Source organism: Malaclemys terrapin, chromosome 10, assembly GCF_027887155.1.
Source record: "Malaclemys terrapin pileata isolate rMalTer1 chromosome 10, rMalTer1.hap1, whole genome shotgun sequence".
NCBI classification, from domain to species: Eukaryota; Metazoa; Chordata; order Testudines; family Emydidae; genus Malaclemys; species Malaclemys terrapin.
In genome coordinates, this window is record NC_071514.1 from 3,439,285 (window position 1) to 3,451,925 (window position 12,641).

The following is a 12,641-nucleotide window of genomic DNA, read 5'->3' on the forward strand; positions in this document are numbered from 1 at the left end:
CGGTGCTTCCCCAGCACAGCTGGAGCCCGGGAGGGGAAGCGCCCAGCCGGGGGCGCAGGGTCTGGAGGCTGCCCGGCAAACCGTGAAGCCGGTAGCGCTTGGGCTTCGGGCAGCCCCCTTGCCTCCGGACCCTGCGCCCCCGCCGGGCACTTCCCCTCCCGGGCTCCGGCGGCTGGCGTCCGGAGGCATGGGGGCTGCCCGAAGCCGGTAGCGCTTGGGCAGCCCGGCTCTTAAACAGAGCCGAAGAGTCAGGGGAGGAGCAGAGCCGGCATTTTCCCGGACATGTTCGGCTTTTTGGCAATTCCCCCCGGACGGGGGTTTGACTGCCGAAAAGCCGGACATGTCCGGGAAAAAGAGGACGTATGGTAACCCGAGGTGAAATGTCTGTGCATTGCTCACAGTTCCCCAGAGCTTTTTTGGTGTCTGTTTCTGCAAAACCTTTTCAAACGTCTAACTCAGGCAGCCTCTTCCGATTCCTGACAGCTTTCTTTCTGCATTAGCGAGACCGCTTTCTTTCCTTTTTTGACCACTTCTCACAGCATGCAACTGCAGAGCCCTATTTCCATGCTCTGTGCTAACCTATTGCAGGCTGCTGGAGTTGAATCAGCAGGCTCTCCAGCTCCAGGTCCCCAGACTTCTTACAGCCTGAACATATGTCCTACTGTGTAGTCAAAGATTGTGGAGAAGGGTCATTTAAGGGTGAGTATCCAAACGTATATTTTATCAGCTTGCCTCGCCTTCCAGTAGGCCTGTAGCCAAGTGTTACTAACATAGCCACATACCAATCGCAGTGCCTGGACAATATTTAAAACAGTATTATCCAAGTGACAGAAACTGGCACCACAAACTTAGATTGGAAAATGGCAGTTTCATTATTTTCTATAGCAATACACACTTCTTGTGACAGACAGCCCAATTATTCCATCTTCCCCTTTTCTCTCGTGCATAACGTCCCCGTCACAACTTCCCTAAGAGATATGGGGCATCAGCCCAGTACAGGATCAGACTTTAAATGTAGACACACAGCACCAGTGGTAGAAAAACTCCATATCAAGCAAAGCCTTTGATATCCTTTTCCACCCTACAATTATTCTCTACCCAGAGAAGTAAACACACTCCCCTTTTATTTTCCTGCAAATGCCCCACACCTTATCATTAGAGTTTGCCTCACTCTCTCATATCCAACCTTCCAACACTATTAAACACAGTTTGTGGCTGTGCAACTCCCGAGCTGCACTGCATAATGGGAATCCCCGTGCAAAGCTACTTCCCAGGAAAAAGGGTTAGATGTTCACTCATCTATTTTAAAAGAAGAAAATGACCATATCCCAGAAATGTAACATGTGACATGAAAACAATCAGAAATGCTTTTGAAGTTTACACGTCTGATTTTTTTCCATGATCTGTAATTACTTTATTTCTTTCAGATTTACAACCAGGGTCCCACAGGCTCAGAGTTTTGTCTTGTTACATGCAGGGTCTGGTCTGTTAAGGTCCCCTTTTTAGTTAAGCATTTTTCTCACTGCAGTACAAGCGATGGGCCGAATCCCATGGGGGAATGCTCCAAATCCCCATTGAAAGCATTCCCTCCATACAGAACTGGGCCCTCCAGTGCTCACCCAGACTCTCGAGGACTGGAACAAGCTCTACCCGTTCCTATCCTTTGCCAGAACACATTTGCTATGAACACAACTGAAGAGAGCCCTGGGACAGAAAAAATACAAACTCTTATTTTAGTGAAACTGGAAAAGTCATGTGAGCTGCTCAACATGTTTGTTACACGGCGACGTGGTTTACATGTTGGATCATCAATCAGCACATGACCCATATTTTTAGTCTCAGACAAAGCCGAGTATCTGATACGCTGGGTTACCACGATTGCAAATCAGGTAATCGGGCATACAAATGACTAGTCACTGACTCTCTGTGTATCTAGGTTCTTGTATTGGCATCCATCAGTGTAGTACACCTCTACCTCGATAGAACGCTGTCCTTGGGAGCCAAAAAATCTTACCGCGTTATAGGTGAAACCACGTTATATCGAACTTGCTTTGATCCACCGGAGTGCACAGCCCTGCCCCCCGGAGCGCTGCTTTACCGCGTTATATCCAAATTCACGTTATATCGAGGTAGTGGTGTATCTAAGAGCAGCTGATAGTACATTTCAGAAATGTGTCCTGGATGAGCAATATGCCCTCGCTAGTGAATATATTACAAATTTACATAGGATTGGAAGGGACCTCCTGGGTCACCATGTCCAGGCCTGTACTTTTCCAGGCAGCCCCCTCATAGAATTACCTTCTGAAATTTATCAAGCTCCATCTTCAAACTAGTTCGTTTGTTTGCCTGTGTTAGGGCTAATGGGAGGCTATTCCAAAACATCACTCCTCCAATAGCTGGGAACCATCTCATTTCCAGCCTTGATTTCGTCATGGCAAACCGTTCTCCCTTGTGCACCACTAGCTTGCCTGTTCGCCTATGAGCTGGCATTCACTGCTGACCAGAGAGAGTCAAAGTACCCAAAAAGCTATGTTGATATGAATACATCTCATTAATTACATGCGACTGAAACAGCTAAAATGTCTTCTGGTCTCACTGTTCAAGTATCAGAAATATAGTCCCCTCTCTAAAGCAGAGTCAACTATGCACAACTCTAGAACCAATGAAAAGACTAGCAAGGGCAGACAACCAACCCTAGGGTCCCATTTCCCTCTGCTCCCATAGCAAGACCCCTGTGGCCTCTGGGACGCTGCCAGTGGTACTAGTAGAAATCATTTCTTCCTGGAACTCCACTCATGGGAGGGACATGATGGGGGGGGGGGCACGTGACCTCCCCATGTGACCCTCCATGTGACTCCTCCCCAGCCCGCCCCCACCCTCTCCCTCTGGTGGCCCCTTTCATATATATATTATATATATATAAACAAACATCAGCGTGCTTAACTACTCACTTTCCCCCCACATATGTAGTATTCAGTCTGTTTATACGGAATAGAGGAGTTGGGTGAGGAGCCATTTCAGCATATGTATGACTTATTAAAAGACAAATTTGAAGTAGAACTGTATCCTAAACTGCTTTATGGTTTTGTACCCAAACACTGCATTTCAATGGGGGATTCAACTTTCTTAATAGGAGCAGACTCCTGAAACACGTACCAGACCACAAGAGCGGCCCATAGTCATGCAAATAATCCCACTGTCTTCAATGGGATTGATCAAATGATTAAGGGTTTACAGGATTAGGTTCCAAGTTTGTAAATTGTTCTGGATGAAACTGACAATGCCTGAGCTGTCAGATCAGAAGAAGCTTCATTTGAATAAAGGTGGGCAGATGTCTGATAAGTCTTAGCTCCGTTGCTAAAATGAGGAACATATTTTCAGCAAAGTTCTTGGCAGATTCCTGAGGCAGCTGGTTTAAGGCCATCAGTGTCCGGCATTATAATCTTCACTTATAGTTCTCTCACCCACAAAGCTGGAAAATGAGGCATTTGTTTTCTTCGTTTTGCTGCTTCAGTGCCAGTTAACAAAATGGGAGAGCTCTCCCAGTGCGGGGGAAAAAAAAACCCAACCCCATGAGGGGAATAGCTACCAGCACTGGGAGCACTATCTACACTGCCACTTTGCAGCTCTGAAACCTGCATCTCTCAAGGGAGGGGTGTTTTTTCACACCCCTGAGTGAGGAAAGTTTCAGAGCTGTAAGTGGCAGTGTAGACAAGCCGTTAGACTAGTTTGGCTGCAGAGAAGAATTCTACGTACACTGGGGACAAGACCGGATTCCCATGGGGCTGCAGAATTGGGCCGACATCGGAATCCAAACATCCTCTGGTCAGTGCAAGCAGAGGCATTCCTCTAATGATTTGGACTTGATGTGATGCAGTATGGATGTCACGGATAATTCAGACCAATGGGGAGAAACAGTATAAAAACCCTGTTTAAAGACCTTCCGTCCCCCCCATGCCTCCGCTCTTGAAGACTCCTGACCAACGTAACAGCACAATACATAGGCTAACAAACTTAAACAAAGCCTTTGTTAGCCTATGTATTGTGCTGTTAAAGCCATATAAAGAATGAACATCCTCCCTAGCTGTGTTCTGCTCCTTTAAGGAGCAGAGTGCAGCCCCTCCCCCCAAGTCTTTCCGGTACCCGTACCTACTAACAATATCTAGCCGGTACTGCGCACTGGAGGGTACCACCCTATTTGCACTCCTGGACGCTGCACTCATTTGAATAAGGGAAACAGTAACAAGCAGCCAGAAAGTGGCGTATGAAGGGTGGTGAGGTGGCACATGCAGGTGAGTGCTGCATGCAGTCGCGAGGATAGAGAGTTCTTTGTAAAAGTTATGATCTCTCTCCCCAAAAACAGAGACACAAACTTTCTCACGGTTTGTCCAATTCCCTTTAACACAACTTCCCCTTGTCCGAGCCTCATGTTACTCCCCATTGAGTTCCATGGGAGCAACATGCACCTAAGGGCTTCAAGGTCCTGGTCCAAATTTGGCTTTGAAGCTTGAATACAGAGAAGCGTCTCCCTGCTTATCCTGCAAACTCAGCAAAGCATATGTCCACACATGCCAAGTAGATTTTTTACAAAACACACTACATACAATGCACACCCACATCTCCAAGGGCAGGAGCCAGCCGTTCTTTTGCTGTTAAGTTTACACAGGAATATTTCAGCCTGACAGTTTAACTTCCAGTTTTTCAAGATGGGTTTCTGTAAATGAGAAGCCCTGACATTCCCCTATAGAATCACCTCTCTTCTACAAGGGCGTGCTTTTATTCAGGGAAATATGGGCGTAGGGTAAACAGGTCTGCCTGAAGCACAACCTTTCATTGTAGAGTTTCTATAGTTACATTTATTAGCACTGGCTGCATGGCAGACACAATCAGAGTTAAAATACAACAGTGCACACAGGATGATTTAAATTCAAGAGAAATATTTTAGCTGTTAATTATTAACTTTTATGATTTACTCTGTTCAGCACAAGAGAGAATTGTTAAACTATAAAACCAGTGACTGAGCCATCCCGCATAATCACCACTAAAGGTAACAACATAAGAAATGCCAAAACCTTGTAGGCAGAACGGTGAGGAATTTAAAATAGGTTTGTTATATCATTTATTACTTGGTTAGGGCCAAACACAGCAAAGCATTTAAACACAAAGAAAAAGTTGTAAGTGTTTGCTTAAGTCCCATTGAAGTCACTTTCAAGCAGACTTAAGCATGTGCTTAGGTGCTTTGTTGAATCCAGGGTGATCAGATTTCTACTGCACCCCAGAGATGGCTGCATTTCAGCGTTGTATATGTCTGCTTGTAAAGTGTTTTGGAATAACAGCCCAAATGGTATTATACACTTAAGATATTATTGTTACAGTATGCATGCACGAAGGAAGCAACTTCTTCAAATAAATGAATTGTTCTTATGACACAAAATACATACTAATTTTCCATTGTTCTCTCTCTCTCGGTGTGTGTGTGTCTATATATTGTGGGCATGAGAAAGTTCAAACTTTCTCTTGCAGATTGCATATAGTTGGGCTTGGCAGAATTTGATTTTTTAAAAATAATTTTGACAGATAATATCGAGGTTTATTTTTAAAGTTATTTTTAAAGTTAAATTTTCGCAGTTGTGTAAAACTATGGGTTTTAAGCATTTTTTTTGTTTATTTACATTGTCACAGTTGTGTGAAATTATGGGGTGGTCAGACAAGGGGGGTTAAACAATTATTGTTTAACGATAAATGTGGATATTCAAAAAGTTAAAGCTTTATAGCCATTAAAACACAACTTCCCAATATCACATGTCAAAATATACAAAGGAACTATCCTGACATTAAACTCGAATAAGTACTCATGCAGCATTTTTCTTACTTTGTCTAGCTGTAAATGTGGATTATTTTCAATGGAAATATTTTTCGTTGTTTTTCTGTGTGTACAGTGAAATCAACATTTACCAATCTAATCCTTCCACGCCTAGTTACAGTCAAAGTGCTGTTTGCATTTGTTATAGAAAAATTCAGTATATTTCACTACAAGCAACATAAACAATCCTCCAAAAAGCTGCATAAAACCCAGAACTGCTGCTGGGAAGCAAATATGCACTGTACTTACATCTCTGCCTCTGGGAGCCGGGATGCACTTGCTGATGCCCTGCTAACCAGAGGAGCTGGCAGCCCCCTCAGCACCAGGAGGTCAGTACTATTCTTCTTTGTACAATGGAAAATGCACAGCTCAGCCCGGTGCTAGAAATGTGGTAAGTAGCAGAATTGTTTGGGGCTGAGCTGGCGTGTAGACAGCAGCCCAGTCAGAGTAAGTGGGCTGACAGGTTTGCAAAAAAAACAAAACCAACCTGTTGACCTCTTAAGGGCAGGGCAACCGAAGCAGAGAGGCGCGGAGTGAGATATGCTTGCAGCAGCCACTACACACACATTAGCCAGCTGTAGGGGCCACGCAGCATGCTGGCACAGGGCAGGGGACGGCGGTTCAGCATGTATGCCGCTCCCTGGGATTAGGAGCAAATTCATTCTGACTCACATTTTATTGGAAATAACCAAGTCCAAAATAATATCAGATTCTGTTCTGGATTCAGTTTACTGAGACCAACAAGAAGCAGAATACAGGTACATCGTGTATAAACCCACAGGCCTCTTTAGTGTCCCAAGTCCTACCTCTCTGTCCCTCAGTTTCCCCACCTCTGAAATGGAGATAAAAACACACGCCTGCCTGCCTGCCTTCAAGGGTCTGGAAATCTTAAATCATTCATGTCAAAGAGCTTTAAGAAATCAAATACTATAGAAACAGATGGTAATATTGGGCCCAATCCCGCCACATCTATACCCGAATCACACCATACTTCACACGTCGTTCCACAGATTTCAGTGACGCTAGTTGTGGAGTAAGGGACTGTTCAGGGTGAGTAAGAGGGGCAGAATCTGTCCAATTGTGATCGTCATTCAAACAAAGACTGGGGGAAAGAGCCCTGCGTATCTCAAAAACTGGTCAAACGGAAATCATCCATTTTGAATTAAAACGTGCTTACGACAAACTCAGCTGCTGGGATCAACCAGAGCCTAAATTGTCCCTTTGCACGGAGGACTACGTTTCCCGAGAACAGCAGGGAGGGGAACACAGGGCAGCACATGGTCACGGCTCTCTTTGGTAACATCCAAAGAGGTTACAAAACGGGGATGGCTTAAAAGTGCAGTTATGGGCAGGAAAGTGACCATGTGAAAATGGCACCTTATATATGGAGATATACCTATCTCATAGAACTGGGAGGGACCTCGAAAGGTCATCGAGTCCAGCCCCCTGCCTTCACTAGCAGGACCAAGTACTGATTTTTGCCCCAGATCCCTAAGTGGCCACCTCAAGGATTGAACTCACAACCCTGGGTTTAGCAGGCCAATGCTCAAACCACTGAGCTATCCCTCCTCCCTTCTTACTCAACAGACCGGCTCCCTCAGTTTTTGAGTCACAACAGCTTGTTTTATCCCTCAGTCAGCCACGGGAGAGTGAGCTAGAGTCTGTTCTAGGGCTGCCTATCCTCACCACTATGATTAATAATAATAAGTCAGAGACGCATGCATTCGCCAGCATTTCTTGCTGCTTTTTGCACCACTTAGCAACTCCCAAACTTCTTGTACAGAGAAATCCCTCATAATTAGGGACTGTTGGCAGCCCTGATTCTGACTCACGCACCATCAACGGAATTGTTAACTAGGCACCAGCCTCAACATCCTTCTTTGACAGGTCCCAACGGCAGGTGAACCAGAGCCCCCAGCTTGCGTCTCGGAGCCGGCGTGGGGTCTGCAGAGCCGGCAGTTGGGGGTGGGTGGGGTGGGGAATAATCCAAATCATCATTTTATGTGGAAACTGCGCCTACTTGTGCTTGAGCCACTGAGACGCAATCAATAGGAGATCTCCCATCACGGCTCCTCGGAGTAAAACCACACAGTCCGGCCTCGACCCTGCTCCTATAGAAATAAATGGCAAAACTTCCTGTGACTTTAATGGGACAGGATCAGGCCCTTAAAAAAGATAAACATAAACTGCCAGAAAAGAGATGGATGGGGCAAAAAAGGGTGGGCAGGAGGCAGGGTCATAGCCTCCCTTCCCACTGCCTGGGGCAGGGGACGGAGATAGCACACCAGGGGGGAGGAGAGTAACCAATCCCATCTGAACGGCTGGAACAGCTCATATGCCCAATGTGCACAAGGAAACTCTGGAAGAGCGGTACCTGCCTGCAAAGCAAGGTCCCTGGTAGTTCTGCCCCTTCTAGCCCTCCATGCTCACAGCGTTGCTGGTTACAGTTCTTTTGACTAGTCAAAGTTACTGTATGCAAAACTAAGCGTATTCTTCTTCTTCTCTTTGATAAGGCCCCTATATTTACTTTAGCCCTCACAGCCATGAGTAACATATTTCACAATATTTGAATATAACAACAGACTAAGAGCCTTGAATCACTGAAGTGTGACACAAGGTCATTACTCTAGTATTAGTAAGAAGTTAAAAAACTATATCGAGGCACAATGCATTATTCACAGATCACGAAGAGCAGAAATAATGGTCATTTTAAATCAGGCCTCATGAATATGCAACAATATCCCAGGTTTTAATCACAAGGGGGAAAAAGAATCTTGACATAAATTTAAAGTCTGGGCATGTTAACCCTCCCTTTCCCAGCTCCAGAATTTTAATCCTAGCTTTTCCTTGGCTGAGAATTACCTAGTGTTCTTACTGCTTCTTTTAAAACCTTTTTCTTTTTAACCTCAGACTGAAATATACAAGCCTGCATCGCATCTGTTCTGCAATCTCTTTTCAGCATCATTTCCTTCAGTTGGACTATAAAGTTATCCGCACAAAGCAGCAATTTCAGATACAATGCCAGCAAAGTGCTGAGGACAATGCAATAAACAACATTATTGGTACCAGCGTGTACCATGCAAAAACAAAAAGCAATATTCTTCATGGTCTTGCTGGCTCTGAATTTGTATAAGAAATCACACTGAAGATTAGCTAGCTAAGTATTCCAGACCTCCTGCTACAGGCCTCTGTCATATTGATGACCTAGGTCTAGTAAAATCATGACAAACCAGATCTTTGGATACAATAAACAGCTCACATTCGGTTCCGTGCTGCTTGGGGGGTCATGCTGGTCGGTATTTCTGAACATTCAGGTGATCCCTGAAACTTTCAGAAAACATTTCCTGAGCTCTGGAAGTTTCGCACATTCATGCCAGAAGCACGTTTTTTGGCATTTGATGTTGTCCTCTAAAAAATTTGTCATCCACTCAGGGAGCAGAACCAAATGTCACGTGACCAGCGACACTACAAATAGTCCAAATGCACAATTTACAAACAATCCCCCATTGTTACAGTTATTCGTACAAACCATTTCGTGCTAATACTTACACCTTGGCCCAGTCTAGTGCCAACAACTGCTGACTGCATCCACAGCTAACAGGACTGGCTCCCACATGACTCCCAATACTCATATCAGAAAAGGCAAAACCCTCCGATTTCCAGCTGTGTGACTACAACACGACCAGCGTTGGTATCACGGAGCGATTGAAGAAGCTTGGTAAAATCACAGCAGTGAACGCTCGCCTTTGCTTATCAAGAATAAATGAAAAAAAAATTCCAGACATACCAAATGCTCCACCAGTCAAACATTGAGAACTGGGTGTGTCTCCAAGGTGCTTATTGTTAGCTCAGCATTGGGGAAGTACGTGCAGCGCAGCAGATCAGTACCCAGGAAAGGCAACTGGAGTGGGTGTAGGGAAAGAATGCAGAATCCGGCCCGTTATGCAGTTAATGTTGCACACACACCTTGCACCGAGGGCACAGAAAACCCCGACTGCTGAGAAATCAGTGGAGGTAGTTTCCACTACATGGAAACAGTAAGCATGCAAAAGCAGATGCCAGGCTGTAAATCTGGTCTGTGAAGCAACTGAAGGCCTTGTGACACAACCTGACAGGATCCTGGCCAAGTTACACAGTCACGTAAAGCATTTTTTTTCAAAACCCTGGGAAATGAATTTTCCAACTGGAGGTGAGTCATCGATCCCATTAGACAGACGGATGTCTCTGGATAAAGGTCAGGCGTGGGCCTCCTTTTGGTACAATCCTTAAACAGCTGATTTATTTGGATTAACAAACTCAGTTCATCCCCCATGACACACACCCCAACATTACACCACAACATCCTCTGATTCTGGAACACAGTCCCAGAGAACAACGAGATGCTCTTCGGCTGCACAAAGCCGATGCATTTTTTTCCCCCATTGGCCAGCAAGTTGGCACAAAATACTGATTTGCAAGGAAGCAAATTGATGGGTAAACACGTCATTGGTGAACTGGACATTTGGCCAGCACCTCTGCATCCAGCTGTGGTTCAGAGCCCACCTGTCTACTCCCAGGAGAGCCAGTGGGGACGCTGCCATTCACTTCACTCAGTGGGAGCAGGATTGGGGCCCAGCTTCGTAAGCGCTTTATATTCTTGAGCCCCAAGTTAGATCGCCCAAGAATGCGGAGAGCAAAGCAAAGACGCTGGCTTTCTGCCCGCTCCTTGCGGTCAGTGTGGACTGTATATGTCAAATCCATTTCCTGTACTTCTGTCTATGTTCAGCCATGCTCTCCTCTGAACCATTTCCTGACCATTCATCAGACCTCTGGGTCTTTTGCCTCACAGCTGCAGCTTAAAACTGGGGGCGCTCCATGCCTTACAGGGAAGGGCGCAACGTCCCAAAAGCCATCATCTGTGCAATCACATTTTAATATCAGCAGACTGGACTCTCCCAGACACAGCCAGGAGAGCCCCCTAGGTAAAACATGCTCCGAGTCCACTTCCCTCTCATGCAGGCACGGGATAAATGATGTTGCACATAGTTACGCCGAATCCAGTCTGTGCCCTGGGAGCTGATAAACATACGCACCGTATTTCTGAACCAGATGAGAACTACACTGAAAGGGACACGGAACAGGTGTTATCCATTCATTATTGTGGGGCAGGTCTTTGACCTGTGTCATGCAGGAGGTCAGACTAGATGATCACAACAGCCCCTTCTGGCCTTGAAATCTGTGGGTCCATCTGCACTGCAATAGAAACCCCTGGCACCGAGTCTCAGGGCCGAACTGCAGGGCCGAAAACAGCTGGGGAGACTTTCAGGTTTGGGCTGCAGCCCAGGCTCTGAGACGCTTGGTGGAGTGTCAGAGCCCTGGCTCCAAGCCAAGTGCTTACACTATTTTTAGCCTTGCGGCCTGAGCCCAAGTCAGTTGGCCCAATGTGGTACTGCGGGGTTTTTTTCCTGTGTAGACAGACCCTCTGAATCGATTTATCTGCTCAAGTTGTAGGTAGCTCTCTGATTCGACTTTTCCTCTCTCTGAAAATTTAGGTGAAGATTTATGCAACCTACTTCCATCTATTCTACCACAGCCAATCAAACAAGCTGGAAAGAATAAAACCTGGTGCTGTATCATGATAAACCAACTAAACACTTACAAATGATTCCTGGCGATGGGGGAGCTGAGAATAGAACGCAGGTCTTCTGAGTCCCAGTCCAGTGCATTATCCACTAGACCCTCTTTTCTACCCTGGGATCTATTGCACCCTTTTAAAGATCCCATACCTAGGGTCTAGTCACGTGCCTGTGACAGTTCATATTTCCAAATCAACTGGACACACACATGCGTGTGGGGAGAGCGAGCTAGTATCTCGTGTAACCAGAAGAGGCTGGGAAGGGTAGCAACGGCATGCCTTGGGAACTAGGAACTGGTATAACAAGTTTTGATTCAGTGGAAATTTACCAGTTAAACATTGTTTTCAGATGTTGATAATAAACTTTTGACACAACCTTAGCTACAGTTTTTGCGAAAGCAATGCTGTCGTCAAATTCAGACTCGAAAGAAAACTGTGTTAGCAGGAAGTTCTAGGTACTTGTAAAATAGGAACAAAGCAAAAGAACTTGGAGTTTAGGCTCTCTCTTTCCTCAGGTCATTAGCCATTTCCTCTGGGGAAATTGCAAACTATCCTGGGATTTCCACACGGTAAACACCTCCCAATGCTATTACCTTCAGGTGACAGCCCTTTTCAGACACAATACAAATTCCATGGCCATAGGGGAATTTAGCTTTCAATGGCGTATCTGGGCTGGCTCATTGCTACTGGAATGAAACGGTATCTGTACGTCAGAATTGCTCAGATAGCGTCACAGCATCATCTAGGCAATCTTTCATTACGCTTAGATCTAGGATGTCACCTGGATGCAGAGAGCGCGAGCGAGCGCTTTTATTCCACGAACCCATTCACATGAACTCTGCACCTTTAAACTTAACGACTCTGATGTGGTGCAGCTTCTTTTGTGCCCCACTGCTGGCAAAATCTGCCCCTAAAAAGGCAACTGACCCAGCCCTGGAAGGATCGTCTCCAGTGCCGAGATGACCCTCCAGTGGTGTAGAACTGGCAGAGGGTCCCTTGCACTATGCCTCGCCCTAAGGCCTGCAGAACAGGCCCCGGGCGGAGGGGCGGGGGCCGCAGCCTCACGGCGAGGGCTGGGGCTGCGCAGCCCGGGAGCTGCTGGCGGGGTGCTCTGGGGTTGCGGGGGCAGCGGCCAGGTTTGTGCTGCGGTGGGGGTAGGGTTGC

At 46.1% G+C, this 12,641-nt stretch overlaps 1 protein-coding gene across 6 annotated transcripts in view; it reads right to left on the reverse strand.

The window, feature by feature from the left end:
- Positions 1 to 10,001, reverse strand: part of PAQR5 (progestin and adipoQ receptor family member 5) — a 34,915-nt gene extending 24,914 nt beyond the window's left edge. For 2 of the 6 annotated variants that reach the window (XM_054041469.1, XM_054041471.1), the window contains exon 1: positions 9,413 to 10,001. The gene's annotated coding sequence lies outside the window, so the exon portion shown is untranslated. Of the gene's footprint in view, positions 1 to 6,112; positions 6,392 to 7,699; positions 7,811 to 7,883; positions 7,975 to 9,412 lie in introns of those variants that run through there. The other 4 variants (XM_054041473.1, XM_054041468.1, XM_054041470.1 and 1 more) reach the window with 3 other exon arrangements.
- Positions 10,002 to 12,641: the final 2,640 nt, after the last annotated feature.